Here is a 17,245-nt window from a genome sequence, read left to right on the forward strand (position 1 = left end):
GGGGAGGGACAGTGCCTTTGAATTTTAAAGGCAGAACATGCTGTTTTTTAAAATAAAGTATGCAATATTTTAGATGGAAGAAACAGCTAAACAAAAACAATCCTGGCTTCTCCTAAAACAGATGCCAGGAGAATTTGCCACCATTTTCTAAGGATGGGGAAAGCTATCAGTGGCATTTTCGTTGTGTTTCTCAGAATTTTTGTCCTGTTCAACAATTGCACAGCTTTGCAAGACTTTCTCCTGGGAAAGCTCTTCACTTTTGGTTGAGTATTTGATTGATTGATTGATTGATGGTATTTATGCCCTGCCCTTCAGCCCTAAAGGCTCTCAGAGCAGCTTACAATTAATATTATTTTAATGATTTTGCCCAGTGTGTTGTTGCTGCTGCTGCTGTTGCTGTGTGGCAACTCAATTCATTTCCAACTTATGGTGACCCTATGATGGGACTTTCTTGGCACTTGCCAAAGGTCACCCAGTGGGTTTTTCAGGCTATGTGGCCATGTTCTGGAAGAGTCTATTCCTGACGTTTTGCCAGCATCTGTGAAGACATTTATTCACAGATGTTTCTGAAGATGCCAACCATAGATGCTGGTGAAATGTCAGGAATAAACTCTTCCAGAACATGGCCACTTAGCCCGAAAAACCCACAAAAAACTATGGATTCCAGCTGTGAAAGCCTTCAACTTCATGTCACCAAGTGGGTTTCATGGCTGAGCAGGCATTTGAACCCTGATCTCCAGAAATATCATCCAATACTCAAACCACTATGCCTCACTAGCTTTATAGATGACTTTAGTGGAGGATTAGATAAATTAAAGTAAAGAGAGATACCCAACAATTTCCACTGTAGATAGGCAACATAACCTGATCATAGTTTTGGCAAGTATTCCAAAATAGCAATTAAGAAAGCTGAATTTCCTAACATGTAGAGTCAACAATCTGGAAGTAGCTGTAAACAGGTTTGAGTTCTAACAAATGAAAGTATACAGTATGTCATGTCCTCCCTTGAGAGTTCAACTTTTGATGATGAAACAAAGCTGCCACAGCCATGGTCTCCTCTATCTTAAGAGCCGGACAGACAGGCCAAAATAAAGCTGCTTCGGGTCACTTCAGAGGTATGCTCTTTAAATGATGCATGTGTACAAAGAGGCCAAAAGCCACAGTGGAGCACAGCTTTGACACAGCTTCTGGTTTCTTAAGATGTGTGTGTCATTTAAACAGCATATTCCAAAGTGATCTGAAGCTGCTTTATTTTGGCCTGTCTGTATGGGCCCTTAGTCTGACAGCCACCTGAGTTCTCCAAAGAAGGGGGAGGAAGGAGAGAAACCACTAAGTCCTTGGGAAAGATGAAGGCTTTGGTGTTTGGCAACAACCCAGTCACTTTCCCATAGGCGAAATGAGAGGTTGTGCACATGCAGCTGGGCAACACGCTCTTGAAATGTGGTCTGCAAGTTAGATGGGGCTGAGCTGCCTTGCTTTATAAGTCAGGGGCCTTTCTCCATTTGTTTTGCTGGAAGCAAACATGGTTTCTTTCTCAGCCTGTGTCTACTGTTAGGTACAACCCTGTGATTTACAACCCTGGACTGTTTCTTGCTACTCCTACATGGACTCTGCTTTGATTTACTGTTCCTGATCCTGGACTGTTTGTTTTTGGATACTACTTCTTTCTTCGGCTGTTGCACTTTTGGCACTCTGCATTCTTTTGCAGCCTGAGAGCAGGAGAGTATTGATTTCGGTTAACATAGTCATGTTTTCCCCTGTAAAATTACCAGGTTGAGCACATTAAAAATTGCATCATGCATGCCTTTCTGTCTTTATCTTTACAAAGGGTCCCCATGCCAAAATACAGGCTTTTGTGGCAACTTTGAGCAGTCCATGTAAAAAGGAAAGCTTTCTTATATTGAAGGACATATGACAACCCTATAAGGGGCAAAGTTTTTTGGCTCTTGAACAAGCGATATCCCTTAAAATACGGGACAGGTGGCAACCATATTTGATGGTGCTGTTGTGTCTTCTGGTGGACTTCCCATTGCCACCTGATTGGTTATCATGAGAAATAGGATGCTGGACTGCATAGGTCTTTGAGATGCTCAAATACAGCTCCTTTAATGATCATAAGAGTAGAAGCATTGAGTCAACATTCAACAATTGATTCCTGGGTCTACTTTGCTCAGGATTAATGGTCAAGATTCCAGTGAAAAACAATTAAACCATTAAAAGGACCTGAAATTAAAAAAATAGCATGATAAAGGAGGATAGATTCTATATACCTAACTTTGCTTAGGAACCTCTGATCTAGCTTGAACAAGAAAAAGTGTGATGACACCATGAAGATTTTACACTTCAATTCCCAGAAGCCCCAGCCAACTTGGCCAACAGCTGGGAATTCTGGGAGCTGTAGTCCAAAACATCCGAAGGACCAGCGCTTAGGAAATTCTGGCATAAGTCATTATAAACCTATGAAATTTTAATGTGCCATATGTGTTTTTGGTTGCTCTGCTGCAACGGGCTTGCATGGCAATATATCTCAAAACCAAGTTAGTCGATTTGCACACTGGTCATTTCAAGCCTGAATGCAGTCTAAAAATCATTTGCACTCTCTCTTCCTAGGAATATGACATCAAATAAGGTTGACCCAACAGCTTTCACATATGCATACTTAAGGCACATCTTGTATCTTTAGCAGGCATGCTCTGTGCCATGTTTTCACTCAGCTGAAGAAAAAAAAGAGATCCAAAACATCGGCCAATTAAACCTAGCCTTTGCCAATTTGCATTAAATTTAGCTGATTCTTTGTATATTCCAGTGATTAATTCCAGGCCCTGGAGGAAGAAGGGCTCAGATAAATAGAAGAGACTGAAGCAATACCCAGGATTCCAATGCGTATATATAGTGTAAATGAGACCCTCTCTGTTGTATGCGGCACCATACCAACTTCCATAATTGGGTACTCTGTCAACAGGGTGCCAACCAGTTGGATAGTTGCAGGTATTTCTTTTTTTTGCCACTGCCAGGGGTGTTCTCTGAAACTTTTGTGCTTCAAAAAGTGCAATGGGGACAATTTTCTAGGTTTTAGAATAGCTGGCAGGAATGTCTTAACCTATATAATTACGGAGTAGCACTTAGCATCTCCAAATCAATTTAATTCTTTGGAGGAGGACTCCCTGTCATGAAGAAACATTTCCTGCAGCCTTCAAAACTGACTCTTCCATTTGTTGTTGCTATTTGCCTTCTCAGAACTCGGGATTCTTGTGTTTTTCTGGCAAGGTTTTTATGTTTTCCCGATGAAGTTTGAAATTGCCTTCCTCTAAGGCTGAGAATATGTGACTTGCCCAAGGTCAACTAGTGGTTTCCTGGGTTGAGCAGAGATTAAAACGCTGGTCTCCTGGAGGTCTACTCCGGCAATCGATTCACCAGACCAAGTTGGCTTTTCAAGCTTCAGGCAGTGGCAATGATTGTGTTTTGTTGAGTCTGAACTTTGGTTGAGCAGAGATTTTGGGAGATACGTGTCTTTTCTTAAAATCTTATGGCATGCCACAAGTGATAGAGAGAGCATAAAATCTGTGCCAAGACAACACTGTCCCATTCTGATTGCAACTTTGATGTGGCCTTCAACAGAGGTCCTGTCCATGGGCTTCCTCCCACTTCTTGCTCAGAAAATGGTTGAACTTCTTGTTCCAGTTTAACTCTCATAAAAGATCAAGGCATTTCTAAACTTTTGATCGAGACACTGAGCTTAAGCAGGTGAGCAGGAGAGCAAAGGCCAGGACTGTGTTATCCTGCCTGGGGTCTGACCCAGGTCATTCTCTGGGTTGGCATGGAGATGGGTGGATGTTCTACACACCTGCCTGCCATTGTGCCATAAAGCCACTGTTGCCACATATCCCTTATGTGCCTCTGCTGTTACATCTTCTCATAAGAAGACCCCTGTTGCAGCCGTAAGAGTGGAAACAGGGCACCTAGCTAGACCCACATGGTCATAGAATCATAGAATCACAGAGTTGGAAGAGACCACAGGGGCCATCCAGTCCAACCCCACTCTGCCATGCAGGAACTCTCAATCAAGACATCCCTGACAGATGGCCATCCAGCCTCTGTTTAAAGACCTCCAAGGAAGGAGACTCCACTATACTCCAAGGAAGGGGTGTGTTCCACTAACAGCCCTTACTGTCAGGAAGTTCCTCCTAATGTCGAGGTGGAATCTCTTTTCCTGCAGCTTGCATCCATTGTTCCCTTGTGTTCTGTTCTCTGGAGCAGCAGAAAACAAGCTTGCTCCCTCCTCAATATGACACCCTTCAAGTATTTAAACAGGGCTATCATATCACCTCTTAACCTTCTCTTCTCCAGGCTAAACATCCCCAGCTCCCTGAGTCATTCCCCATAGGGCATGGTTTCCAGACCCTTCACCATTTTGGTTGCTTTTCTTTGGACACATGGCTCCAGTTTCTCAACATCCTTTTTAAATTGTTTTGCCCCAAACTGGACACAATGTTATTCCAGGGGCAGAATAGAGTGGCACTATTACTTCCCTTGATCTAGACATTATACTTCTATCCATTGTCACAAGGGGCTTTAGAGAAGACACAATGGTGAAGGCAGGTAAGGGGTGCGCTGGGCTACATAAAATACCCTTTGAGAAAGGATCAGTCTGGCACTACCAAACTGGCATCTGGACTGGTCAATTCTAGTCCAGGCCTAATGGCAGCTGCTGGTTGGAAGGGGCTGTCTTCTGGATCTGGCTGAACTGCTGGTTGAGTGGGAAAGAGAGTTGCAGTAGCATTCCACCTCAACTACAGTTGATGCATCCTAGCTGGCGGAGGGGACAGCATGATTTACCCACTGGGTTGACGCCTACCCTAGTGACACCCCTGTCAAGAGGTCTTCTTTATCTGAGACAAACAGGATTTAGGCCACTAGCTCCATACTGTCCCACCTATCCAAGCCAGTGGAATCAATGCCTGATACTATGAAAAGCTTAGAACCTGGAACTTATGGGCCGAAAGAGATTTAGGCTCTTCATTATCACTCAGCTGCAACCAAACCTCCAGGAAAGCCAGACTTCTAGAAAACTTAGGCTCACACCAAGGACAGGATCTTGTTGGCCTCTTATCTTATATAGCTGCGCACAAGCATGGGAGACAGGAGGGCAAAGGCCAAGGTTGCAGTGATCATGGGGAAGTAAAACACTGGCCGATTGTGTCAACCTTTCCATACTACCCTTCCATGACTGTGGACAGAACATAGCCACTAACCTCATGCACCTCTGCAGTTCTGATCCAAATGTTCAGCTTTTGTGTTTGATGAAATTGGGTCTCACCCAGGGCAGAAGTTAGATGTGCCACAGAAGCCAATGGAGGATTCTAGATTTTTAGCCTCCTTGGAACTAGATAACTATCATCTCATCTACTTTCCAAAAGCAGCAGCAGCAGCAACCTTCCCCCAACTACTTTCTTGTTCTATTGAGGAAAAGGTGGTGCATTAATTTATTTATGAAATAGAAAAGAGGAATCTGTCTCTATGCACATCAATGGAACACAAATCTACAGCACACAACTGGTTGGGCCTGGAGGAAAAGGCTCCAAAGAGGGAATGTTAGTCACTTTCCTTTTCTTGCTACCTGGATGAATTGTTTTTGATGGAGCAGGAAGAGCAGCGGTGATAACTTAAGCCTAGATGGTCCCTGAATATTCTATTTTACTTTTAGCTCTGGAGGTTTTGGTGTCTGGGGCTCTTGATAAATGACCAAATTAATTTTTCGTGTGTTGCAATCATACTGTGGCACCGAACGTGATTACCTTAAGGATATTCACTTCTGAATTATAAATTAGAATAAATTAAGCTGGGGTATATATATTAAAGTTCAGATAGTGCAAGGTAATTGCTTTCTGAATTTGCAAAAAAAGAAGAGTTTATGGACTATGCGTAGCTACATAGATAGGTGTTGAGGGGGGAGGGATTGTAAAATGAGTATATTTTGTACACATACATATATTTATGTGGAAATTTAGGGTGGAAAAATGAAACGGATAGATATAGGATGGGTGACACCTGGATGAATGAAACTACATGTGAAAGGGATCTGGGAGTCCAAGTAGACCACAAGTTGAACATGAGTCAACAATGCGATGCGGCAGCTAACAAGGCCAATGCAATTTTAGGCTGCATCAATAAAAGTATAGTGTCTAGATCAAGAGAAGTAATAGTGCCACTCTATTCTGCTTTGGTCAGGCCCCACCTGGAATACTGTGTCCAGTTCTGGGCAAAACAATTCAAAAGGACATTGAGAAATTGGAGCCATGTGTCCAAAGGAGGGCAACTAAAATGGTGACAGGTCTGGAAACCATGAAGCCCTATGAGGAATGATTTAGGGAGCTGGGGATGTTTAGCCTGGAGTAGAGATGGTTAAGAGGTGCTATGATAGCCCTGTTTAGATATTTGAAGGGATGTCATATTGAGGAGGGAGCAAGCTTGTTTTCTGCTGCTCCAGAGAACAGGACCCAATGGAGCAATGGATGCAAGCTACAGGAAAAGAGATTCCACCTCAACATTAGGAGGAACTTCCTGACAGTAAGGGCTGTTCGACAGTGAAACACACTCCTTCCTCAGAGATTGTGGTGGAGTCTCCTTCCTTAGAGGTCTTCAGACAGAGGCTGGATGGCCATCTGTCGGCGATGCTTTGATTTAGATTTCCTGCATGGTAGGGGGTTGGACTGGATGGTCCTTGCGGTCTCTTCCAATTCTATGATTCTATGATTCTATTTTCCTTTTACTCTCAATTTCGTATGCTTCTGCATACCTGTAGTCTCCCAAATACAGACAATCCATTGGCTTCCCCGCATTCCCTCTGCACTGTTATTGGTCCTTCCAAAATGATTCATTCAATGACCCAACCCCCCTGTTTGGAATGATCCTGTTAGGAATGATCCATATGAAAAATCTCCTGTTAAGAATAATCCATATGAAGTTCCCTGTGATCTGCAAAACTCCAGAGTATTCAATAAGGAGGGAATTCAAAGCCACCTCATTCAGTTTAGTGCTGATAATGATAAATAAGAAATCCAGAAGGCAAAATAAATTGTCCCTACATACTTTCCAGAAACCATAGTGTGAGTCACTGTTTTCCAGAATCCCTGGCTTTTTCTTTTTTAAAAATGACAATTTTACCTTTTGGGGCAGGAGTAGTACAAGAACATTGAACTGAGCAGAATCAAGACCCATTTCTTACCCACCCCATACACTCAAAATAGTCGCTGTGAATAAATTGTGTGCTATATATGCTATGCTCACGAAGGATAGTTCTCAGTTCACAGGTGGTTTGCTTCAGTTTCCCAACTGGTGCAGCCCTAACTTTGAGAAACGGAAATGCTATCAGGTTGTCCAAAGTAATCATGAGCATATGTTGTTGAGTTGCATTCTGCTTTCCATTCAAATATGCTAAGGAATGTTCCGCCTTGAGTCAGGGACAGCTGTGGCTCTTCACTCTGTCATCCTTCATCTGTGCTTCAGCTCTTTATACTTGGGCTACCTAGGAATTGATTTCACAGAGTATAATGGAACTGTTTAAACTTGCACAGTTGGCTCAACTTAGAGTCTATTTAGGAGATATTTAAGCTGAAGTTGAAGACTGGGTTGAGGCTGAGTCAGGAGCCTCCTTCCAGGGAAAGATGGACTTCTTTCAAGCCATGAGAGCACTCCTGAGATGGGACTTGCATCTTCATCCCACAGATAACCTTTTCCATGTTCATTCTGAGATCGCATTTCAATATTTTTAATTTGATTTGTTTATTCACGGCTGAATAGGTGGCAGCAGATGATGGCCAGTGCATGTTGGTGGGTCAGTGAAGCCATATCAGGTCTTGGCTATCTTTAAAGGAGTGCTCCAAGGGTCTACTTGGAATCAAGATTCAGCCCCGTGGAGAGTTCTTTGCTAGTATATCTTAAAAATATGGCCTGGTACAGGCTGGTGGTTTGTGCTGGCCAGGGGATGATTTTTGGGCCCTATGGGGCTGGGCGTCCATACGTGCTGAGCCCTTCTTTCGGTGCTCGTGCATCATCTTGACTGCGCTCCCTCCACACGGGGCATGTGACGATGCATGGGCATCTGAGCGCCCAAATGGCGCTAGCCAGAAGTGTTGTCATCATGATGTGCAAGCACCATCATGACGCCCTTAAAAAGAAGCCGCCTAGGGCAGCTCATTTTTAGGGAGCGCATTGGTACTGCGCCATAGAATCATAGAGTTGTAAGAGACCGCAAGGGCCATCCAGTCCAACCCCATTCTGCCATGCAGGAAATCCAAATCAAAGCATCCCCTACAGATGACTATCCAGCCTCTGCTTAAAGACCTCCAAGGAAGGAGACTCCATTACACTCCGAGAGAGTGTGTTCCACTGTCGAACAGCCCTTACTGTGTGTGGCTGTGTGGCTGGTGTGGCACCAATGAGGGGCAAAAATGGGCGGCATGGAGCTACCTGTCTGTATCTCCCCTATGTTAGAAGCAGAAACCAGTAAGGAGCCAAGCTTCATCTGTTCTATCATGGTCAAGTGTTTATTCTTTATAAAATAGCCCAACACAGGTGAGAAAAGGCCTTTCCAGGGGCCTTCAGCAGAAATCATTAGAGTTGTGAACACTCTCCAAAAGACAGGACCATTGAGTAATACTCAATGTACTCAATAATACTCAATGTATTACTCAAAATGATTACCCAGTGGTTCCGTCTTTGGGAGACTGTTCACCATAATTTCCAGCCTGATTTGCTCAAGGCTACTTTATCTTTCAGTGGCAGGGAGCAGACTTGAACTCATACCCCAGTCCTGCTGTCTTGTGGTCCTCCCTTGTTTACACCAAGCTGTTCCAATGGCCAAGGAGTCCCCCTGTTAATATAATTAATCTCATCTCTTTTGTGGAGGGTCTCAGTTTCATTCCACACCCGCAGAACATCACACACCTGCAGTATTTCCAAAAAATTGGTGTATCAGGTCCTGCCATTCTGCTTACCTTACCCTCTTGGAGATGGACGGTGCAGAGCAATATTGCGAAGCTGCAAATTTCCCGGGATCAATGAAATACAATGAAACTTGTTAATAGCACCCACCATTGGGGAATCACTTCTATTCACTTTCCAAACACAAACCTTCTTTTGTTTTATTTGTTGTGTTTATGTAACAACACAAAGAGTAAAAAAAGGAAAGAAAAGGCTTTCTATTTGTCATTCTTTATTGCTGACTCAAGACAATCGGCTGACCTGAGCAGAACCCATATAGTTTACATTTCTGGAACAAAATGCAGCAAGCCACAACTCTATAGTCTCAGTGATGATACATCTCCTGTTGAGCTTAACAGAGATGTAAAGTTCAGCTTCAGAGTGAACTTTATGTAGAGTCTTAATATAGACTAGGCATGATCAATGCCTCTCTGACCTGTGTTTCCATCATTAAAACTATCTACATTTAAAAAGAGAAGCTCTTTCTCATACATGTTATAAAAAATTTATCAGAGGACGGCAATGTACTGAAGTATTGATCTTGGATCCACTAGCTTTTCCTCTGGTCTATATCCCACTGGGTTTACTCACTCAATACCTAGCCGTGAATTTCCCCCCAAAATTTGAGGGGTTTGCTCCTCCAGGGTCATCTATTTCTTCATATCTTTATTTCTCTTATGATTGTTCAGACTTCTAATGATGAACGCCAGTCTGACAATTTGTTGGAGCAAAAAATTTTGGCACTGGTGTTAAGCTTCTAGAACAGTGGTCCCCAAACCACTGAGATTTTGGACTTCATTTCCCAAAAGCCTCAGCCATGTTGGCCAGTAGTCTGGGATTCTGGGAGCTGAAGTCCCAAATCCCTTAAAGAGCATAGTTTGGGAACCACTGCTCTACAAGATGAAGGTGTTAAACCTGTCCTAGTGTTAAGAAGATCTGCTTCCCCTTACTTTTCAAGTCCACATTTATGGGTTGCAATTCTAAGAAAGTCAAAGAAGAAAGTGCTCAGGTAATCTTAATGTTGAACATCAATGAAACAAAATTGCTACATAAATTCATTGTAGACAATGAGAAAATGGAAATAAAGATTTCACATACCTTGGATCAATCACTGATCAGAATGGAGACTGCAGTCAAGAAATCAGAATGGGAAGGACAGCGACGAAAGAACTATATAAGATCCTAAAGTGCAAAGATGTAACACTGAATGTTAAAGTTAGGATCATCCAAAACATGGTATTTCCAGTCACCATGTGTGGATGTGAGAGCTGGGCAGTAAAGAAAGCGGATAGAAAGAAAAGGAATTCATTTGAGATGTGGCTGAAGGAGACTGCTGAGGATACCATGGATGGTCAGAAGGACACACTAATGTGTCCAGGGAATGATCAAGCCTGAACTCTCCCTGGAAGCCAAGATGACTAAACTGAGACTCTTGTACTTCGGCCACATCAAGAGAAGATACAACTCATTAGAAAAGGCAATGATGCTAGGAAAGGTGGAGGGAAGTAGAAAGAGAAGAAGACCTCATGCCAAATGGATGGACTCAACTAGGAAGGTCCTGTATGGATCTACAGGCCCTGAGCAGAGTGGTTGAGGATGGGGGACTTGGAGATGTACCATCTGCAAGGTTGACATGAGTCAATGTTGACTCAAAGACAGTTAACAATAACAGTTCTACCTCGGAGTCATACCCACTGACCTCAATGGGGCAGGCTTCTGAGTAGAGAGTAAGCAGAGTAGGGTTGCTGTGTATGGGACCTTTCTGAGAAGCAGCAGTGCCACTTCACCGTACTTTGAACAATGACAGGAGTAGATTGAATAATCAAAGTGGATACGTTGGTTTGACTCAGTGTGAAGAAGAAGAAAAGGGTGGGCTGGCCATAGGAACCCCTTTGGGCTCAAGGTAGTCTTTGAGACTGGGATGCCATCTGGCTGCAAAATGATCTGAACAGATGCAGAGGATAAGGTTGAATTTAAAGCAGATGTGGAGTTGAAGGTTCATTTATCTATGGTAACAAGCAGTTTCCCATTCTTTCTTCTATCATCCTTTCGTTCCTGTGAGTCTCAGGTAAACAGAGCTTATCACAATCCCAGACTTTTCAAGCCATTGTAACTGTTATCCAGTGAAAAATTCAGGGAGCTTGTGTTCAAAAAAGGGAATTTCCCCCAAACACTGAAAGATGCCCTAAGAAGCCATGGGATTCTGGAATACCCATTAGTGATCTAGAGTGCATCTCCACTATAGTAATAATGCAGTTTGATACCAGTTTAACAGCCATGGCTCAATGCTACCAAATCCTGGGATCTGTAGTTTTGTTAAAAACAAGCACTCTTGGGAAGACAAGGCAAAGGACCTTGTGAATCTGCAAACCCCAGCAATCCACAAAAAGGAGCTGCCTCACTTAAAGTGGTGTCAAACTGCATTATTTTCTACAGTGGAGATGCACCGCGCAGATTGTTTTCAGCTTCAGTGTGAGAAGGTGGCAAACAAAAGATTTCTGGTCTAGCATTTTCTTAGAAACTCTGTCCCTTTCGTGAAACAAAACACAGACACCGCAAGAACAGAAGGAGAGGGGGGGAAATGTTCAGTCTCTTATTCTTGCACACGCGACTGAAACAAGTGAGGAGTCGTATCCCTAGTCTATGGATAATTCTCACCAGGGATGGAAAGAAATATTCTCAATTATTTGTTTTCAGGTTGAAAAAACAGGTTTCCCAAGAGACAGCAAACCCTGTCGAGAAGAGTAATAGAACAAGAGCTCTGTGCGGTTTGCTCCTGATAGTCAAATGTTCCAAAGTATTGCATAGGGAATTATTGCACAGGGAAAAACACGATGTTGCTGCTGTCGTTGTTTTGCACGAAACACAGTGCCCAGGATCCTGCATCCTCTGATGGAAATACAATGATGGACCTCCGTTATCAAAGTCAAGTCTGAAAATGCCATCTGAAATGTTGCATCTGAGGAACCCTCCCAGTTAGGGGGAAATTGAGAACAGGCAGCTGGGAAGATCAGTGGTATACCTAGTGTATTTGAACATTTCCCAGCTGATATGACTTTGGGCAAGTCCCACTCTCTCAGCCTCAGAGGATGGTAATGACAACCCCTTTCTGAAGAGTCTTGCCAAGAAACCCCTTCGAAAAAATGCCTTAGTCTCTCCATGCATCAAATATGGTTCGGAGGAACACAACAATATTCCTATTTGCTTTACTAATGTGATTGCTGCAAAACAAACAAACAAACAAACAAACAGCTAGTGCGATAAAGTCCTTGGGCTGTGCATTCCAGAAATGTAATTTGATGTAGAAGCAAATCAGGCAAAATAAGGTTGAAAGCAGCCTTTGCAGAATATAGAAGGAGGTTTGCAAAAGAAGGGATTCAATTCTAGAGTACCCCTCTTGCAAAAACCTTCCTGTTCAGTTTTAGCCATTGGTGATCATTGCTTCCACAGAAAGGATAGAAGTCTGGGTTGGCAGTCTTCGGCACTTTGGTTCACTGTTTGACTGGTTTTCTTGTACATGGGGAAGTGTGTCCAATTGGTGTAACTGGAAATGACCTCTCTGTGCAAGGCACTCCGGAGCACCAGCCTATGCCACATGTTTCTGTATGTTCCTTAAGGTCTATTATCAACATATGACAACTCCATCAATTTCGTAAGCAAGAAGGTGGATTGCCATTGCCTTCCTCTGAAATGTAGCCTTCACCACTTGGTGTTCCTTGGTCGTCCCCCATCCAAGTACTAACCAGGCCTGGACTTACTTATCTTTCCAAATCAGACAGAATCTGATGCCTTCAGAGTAATATTTCCCATTGAGTTCATCGAGGCCGACTTCCATGGGACTGAATATATGCTTGCCATATAGAAAAGAGGCATTAAACAGGAACACCCAGGTTTTCAGGGAGGCAAACAAATCTATTTTTTCTTTAATACCCATAACAGTTGTACACATATCTCCGTTTCACCCGGAGAAGTCAAATTAATACTCGGTATGTGCATTTGCAACATAATTCAGGATTTTTAAAGTTCAGCTATTGTGTCCATCTCAACACCAATTCTATGGAGAGGAAAGAAGGAAGACATTGTAATGTGCGAGGCTAAAGCAAGACTTCTTAAATACTGCGCTCTACATTTTTGGAAACAGGAGCCCAAGGCCCGGCGTTCAACTTTGTGTCTTTGTGTTAACTACTGAAACTACATCATCTAGAACTTCAACAAGTGCTCAGGCTTTTTTATTCATAGGAAAACACAGGGTGAGAGGGAGCAAACTATAAATGTGCATAATTTACTAGCTATTTCTGAGTTCTCCTTCCTAGATACATTATTTAATCAAAAGCCTCGTTGCAATAAGGCAGTAAAATCTGAATGTGTCACATTTAAAGTTTACGTAATTTACGCCCGATGTGGCATTTATAATCTAACAGCATGGCATGGCTATTATGCCCTATCTCCTGATTTCACTGATTCCTATTAGAATATTTTAATTAGAGTGTGCACTCATTCATTATTATTAGACACAAATGGATTACTCTTAATTTATTTCAACTACTTTTTAAAACACGGACTTTTTGGGGTGGCAGAAGCGGGACCAAAATTAATGTCATCTCGGGCTGCTGTTTCTTGTGTCATTTTTTTAAATGTGCCATTAAATTGTGCAATGACTCTGTTTTATTATACTGTTTATGTTCCAAAGATCAGATAACTGGTGGGATTATGACATTTCCCCTTGGTATTAAAAGCTTAAATCCTATTGTTAGTAGGACTAGAGAAGACCAATGAGATCAATAGGATTTACCTCTCTGATGTCCCTAGGTTTTAATGTGATCGTTCTCTGGTCTTTCCACTAAGATGGCTTTGAAGGAGGGATTCAGAATTGGACTACCATATTCTAAATTCTAAAGTCCTTTGTGGATTTGGCAAAGGCAACAGGTGTCTGTTATATCTGTGTGTTGGTGAATTCACATAGTATCTTATTTCAGATTTTAAGTGCGCTATCCAAATGATGGAACCAATGTGGCATAGTGGTTTGAGTGTTGGACTATGATTCCCTGGAGAACTCTGGAAACCAGGGTTCGATTCCCAGCTCAGCTGTGAAACCCTTGGATAAGTCACAAGCTCTCAGCCTCAGTGGAAGGCAATGGCAAACCTCCTCTGAACAAATCTTGCCAAGAAAGCCCCAGGATAAGTTCACCTTAGGGTCAGCATATGTGGGAAACCACTTGGAGGCACATACCAACAAGAATATGGATTCAGTGCTGAACTGGCTGTACATTATCAGGACAGTTTGCACCAGAATCAGGGATTTGGCCCTATGTTGATCAATGTGAGGGCAAGAGGAGGAGATGTTATTTGACCCAAATTGACATAGCCAAGAAAATTGTTTTGTATTTTTGGGGAGTGGGTAGGGGTAGAGTAAAAGTTTTAGTATGTTAGAGGAGAGATTTTGGCACAGTATTATGCCAAGCACCAAAATGATGCTCAAGTGACCGGCCTATAAGGCTGGCCTGGGAACGGAGGTGGGGCATGGTGTCCATACAATGCACGGCCCAATTCTATTCCCAGGCTGGCATGACGCCAAGCACTGGGCCACATGGCATGTGGCATCATGGTGCTCCTCTGGCACTGCATCTACATGACACAGCGCCAAAGGAGCATGGAAAAGCTGCATGCCAGCAGCTATGGCACGCTTTCCAGGGTGCAAAAAGGAACCACTTTTTGTGCCACAGAAAAGCAAGATTGGGGCCGTAGCAACTACATTCCGGGGCTCCAATCTCGCCTTTCCGCAACACAAAAAGATTTGGGCCATGGCATGTAGTTCCTATGGCCCCAATTTGAAGCTAAAAGGGGCGGCTACAAGCCATCCCTTAGGAATGGTCTGTACAGCTCCTAAGAATTATCTGGCACTCATTCTTTGACCTTTGCACTGCGAGACTCAGTTGACTTTCGTCATTCAACCAACTGACCCAACAGTCTGCCAATTAACATCTGATATCGGTTACAGGAGCACAGAAACGGTGAAGTGAAAAGATAAAACAATCTATATAGTTTTCCCCCAAGACAAGCAATCATTTCTGAAGAGAAGCATAAAATGCTCCTTCTCCCGAATCGTCTCCCTTTATTTCTCTTTCTCTGTCACATACTGGGCCTTCCTAGGAAGAAAGTAGATTCAGAAACACTTTGATCATTTCGCTTTGTATAGAATGCACCCAAAGATGCTATAGAAAACATACTGTTCTAAATACGACTTGTGAAACAGACTTAGGTTAGACAGGTAAAAGGGGGAAATAATAAGTTTCAGGGATTGTATATAAAAAAACAACAACACATTTTCCCACCAATATCGCTCCAGAAACCCCTATTTCCTGCGAATTAGCTTTATATTCAACATTTTGTCATGTACATTAGGTGTTATAGTGCATGAAATGAATACATAGTCTCATATCAATGGCTGCAATTCCGAGACCCGATCAGCGATGCTGCCTCCAGCTAGTGACCGCGCGGCCCTTCCCTCCAATGAAATATTTTCTGCTTGATCTAATCTCAAGTCTTCGGAGAGCCATGGAATTTATGAACTGGTTGCAGACATAAGGGAACAAAGACTCTGTCGAGGAAAGGTTTTGCACGGAAACTGTACGGCTGGAGAAAGAATCCTGGCTTTGCAAAACAAGGATCGTAGGAATAAAAAGAGATGGGTAAGGGCACTCCTGTATAGGTACGCTCAGAAATAAGTACCCTTTAGTCCAACGAGGAATTCTTGAATCATCAAAATGAGTTAGGAAAAGAATATGAAAAACAATGATCATAGAAATGAAGAGATGGGTAAAGGCCCTTTTTACCCATGCCATCCTATATAGGCATTGCCAGCAACGATCCTGTATAAGTATACTCAGAATTAAGTACCATTTACTCCAATAAGGCTTTCTCCCAAGGAATTTGTGAATCATCAAAGAATATTTCCTTTGAAAAGCAATAATTGTAGCAATAAAGTCGGAGGTAAAGGCCCATTTTATCCATGCAATCTTGTATAGGCATCCTCAGAAATAACCCTGTACTCAGAAATAAATACCATTTAGTCCAATGTAGATAGCATGGTGTAGTGGTTTGAGTGTTGGACTTTGGAGACCCGCAGGTAAACCTCACTGGGAAAGTCACACTCTCTCAGCCTCAGAGGAAGGCAATGGCAAACCTCCTCTGAACGAATGTTGCCAAGAAAACCCCATGATGGGCCTTAGGATCGCCATAAGTTGGAAATGACTTGAAGGCATGCAACAACAACAAAGTCCAATGAGGCTTTCTCCCAAGGAAGCATGTATTCATTGCAGCGAGCTGCTAAAGAATTACTCATCCTCCTTCCATGGCTTGTATTTGAAAAATGCACTTTCTTGAATCATCCAAATTAATTAGAAGAAATAATATTTCCTTTGAAACAGTGATAATCACAGAAATAAAGAGATGGGTGAAGGCTCATTTTATCCATGCAGTCCTGTATAGGCATCCTCAGAAATAAGTACCATTTAGTCCAATGCAGCTTCCTCCCAAGGAAGTGTGTATTTATTGCAAGGGAGCAAGTGCAGACATATCCGCCCGTCCTCCCATGGCCTTTGAAAACTACGCTTTCTTGACTCATCAAGGGCTCATTAAGGCCCATTTTCTTATTAAAAAGCCCATTGTGTGTGTGTGTGTTTTAAAAAATCGCAATAAAAATACTTGCCACCATCCTATTTTCCACTTCAGTTATCACGGCAGGTAATCTTCTCGGTTAAACTGCAAAGGCGACCGAAGTTGCGCAGCGGTGAAAACGGGAGCACAAAAGCACACGGCATAATGATGTAGCGCCCTAATAGCTGTGTGTTGGGTCTTGTTTGAAGAGATTAGGTTGTTTTCTTTGCTTTTTAACTTCTCTCTGCAGTGGCGGGCGGCAATCTGCCCGCAGTCCAAGCAAGAAGTTAGACTGGCACCTTTCCCTACTTTTGGAAACAGTTTGAGAGATGAGACACTACCTCCAAAACATGTATCTAAAGGCGCTTTTTTTTTTTTTTTTTGGATGCCATTTCTTCCCCCCCCCCCCAAAAAAAAAAAAAATCAGATTAATGAAGAAATGAGGCAGAATAGACTTGCAAATGTTTCATGGGCTGGAAATAAAGTGATTCATCCCCTCCTCCTTGGAAGAAGATGCGGAGGATTATTTACATGGAAATAGAATGGAATTAGATTGATAATACGTTTTCGAGTTTTGCATTGGCACCGGGATTTTGAAAACTTTTTC

At 42.7% G+C, this 17,245-nt stretch overlaps 1 protein-coding gene across 9 annotated transcripts in view; it reads left to right on the plus strand.

The window, feature by feature from the left end:
• The window catches only part of RBFOX1 (RNA binding fox-1 homolog 1), a 1,300,148-nt gene that overhangs the window by 774,258 nt on the left and 508,645 nt on the right, over nucleotides 1-17,245 (plus strand). The window lies entirely within an intron of this gene.

This window comes from Sceloporus occidentalis, unplaced genomic scaffold, assembly GCF_023333645.1.
Source record: "Sceloporus occidentalis isolate IW3139 unplaced genomic scaffold, rSceOcc1.0.p SCAF_10, whole genome shotgun sequence".
In the NCBI taxonomy this organism is placed as follows: domain Eukaryota; kingdom Metazoa; phylum Chordata; class Lepidosauria; order Squamata; family Phrynosomatidae; genus Sceloporus; species Sceloporus occidentalis.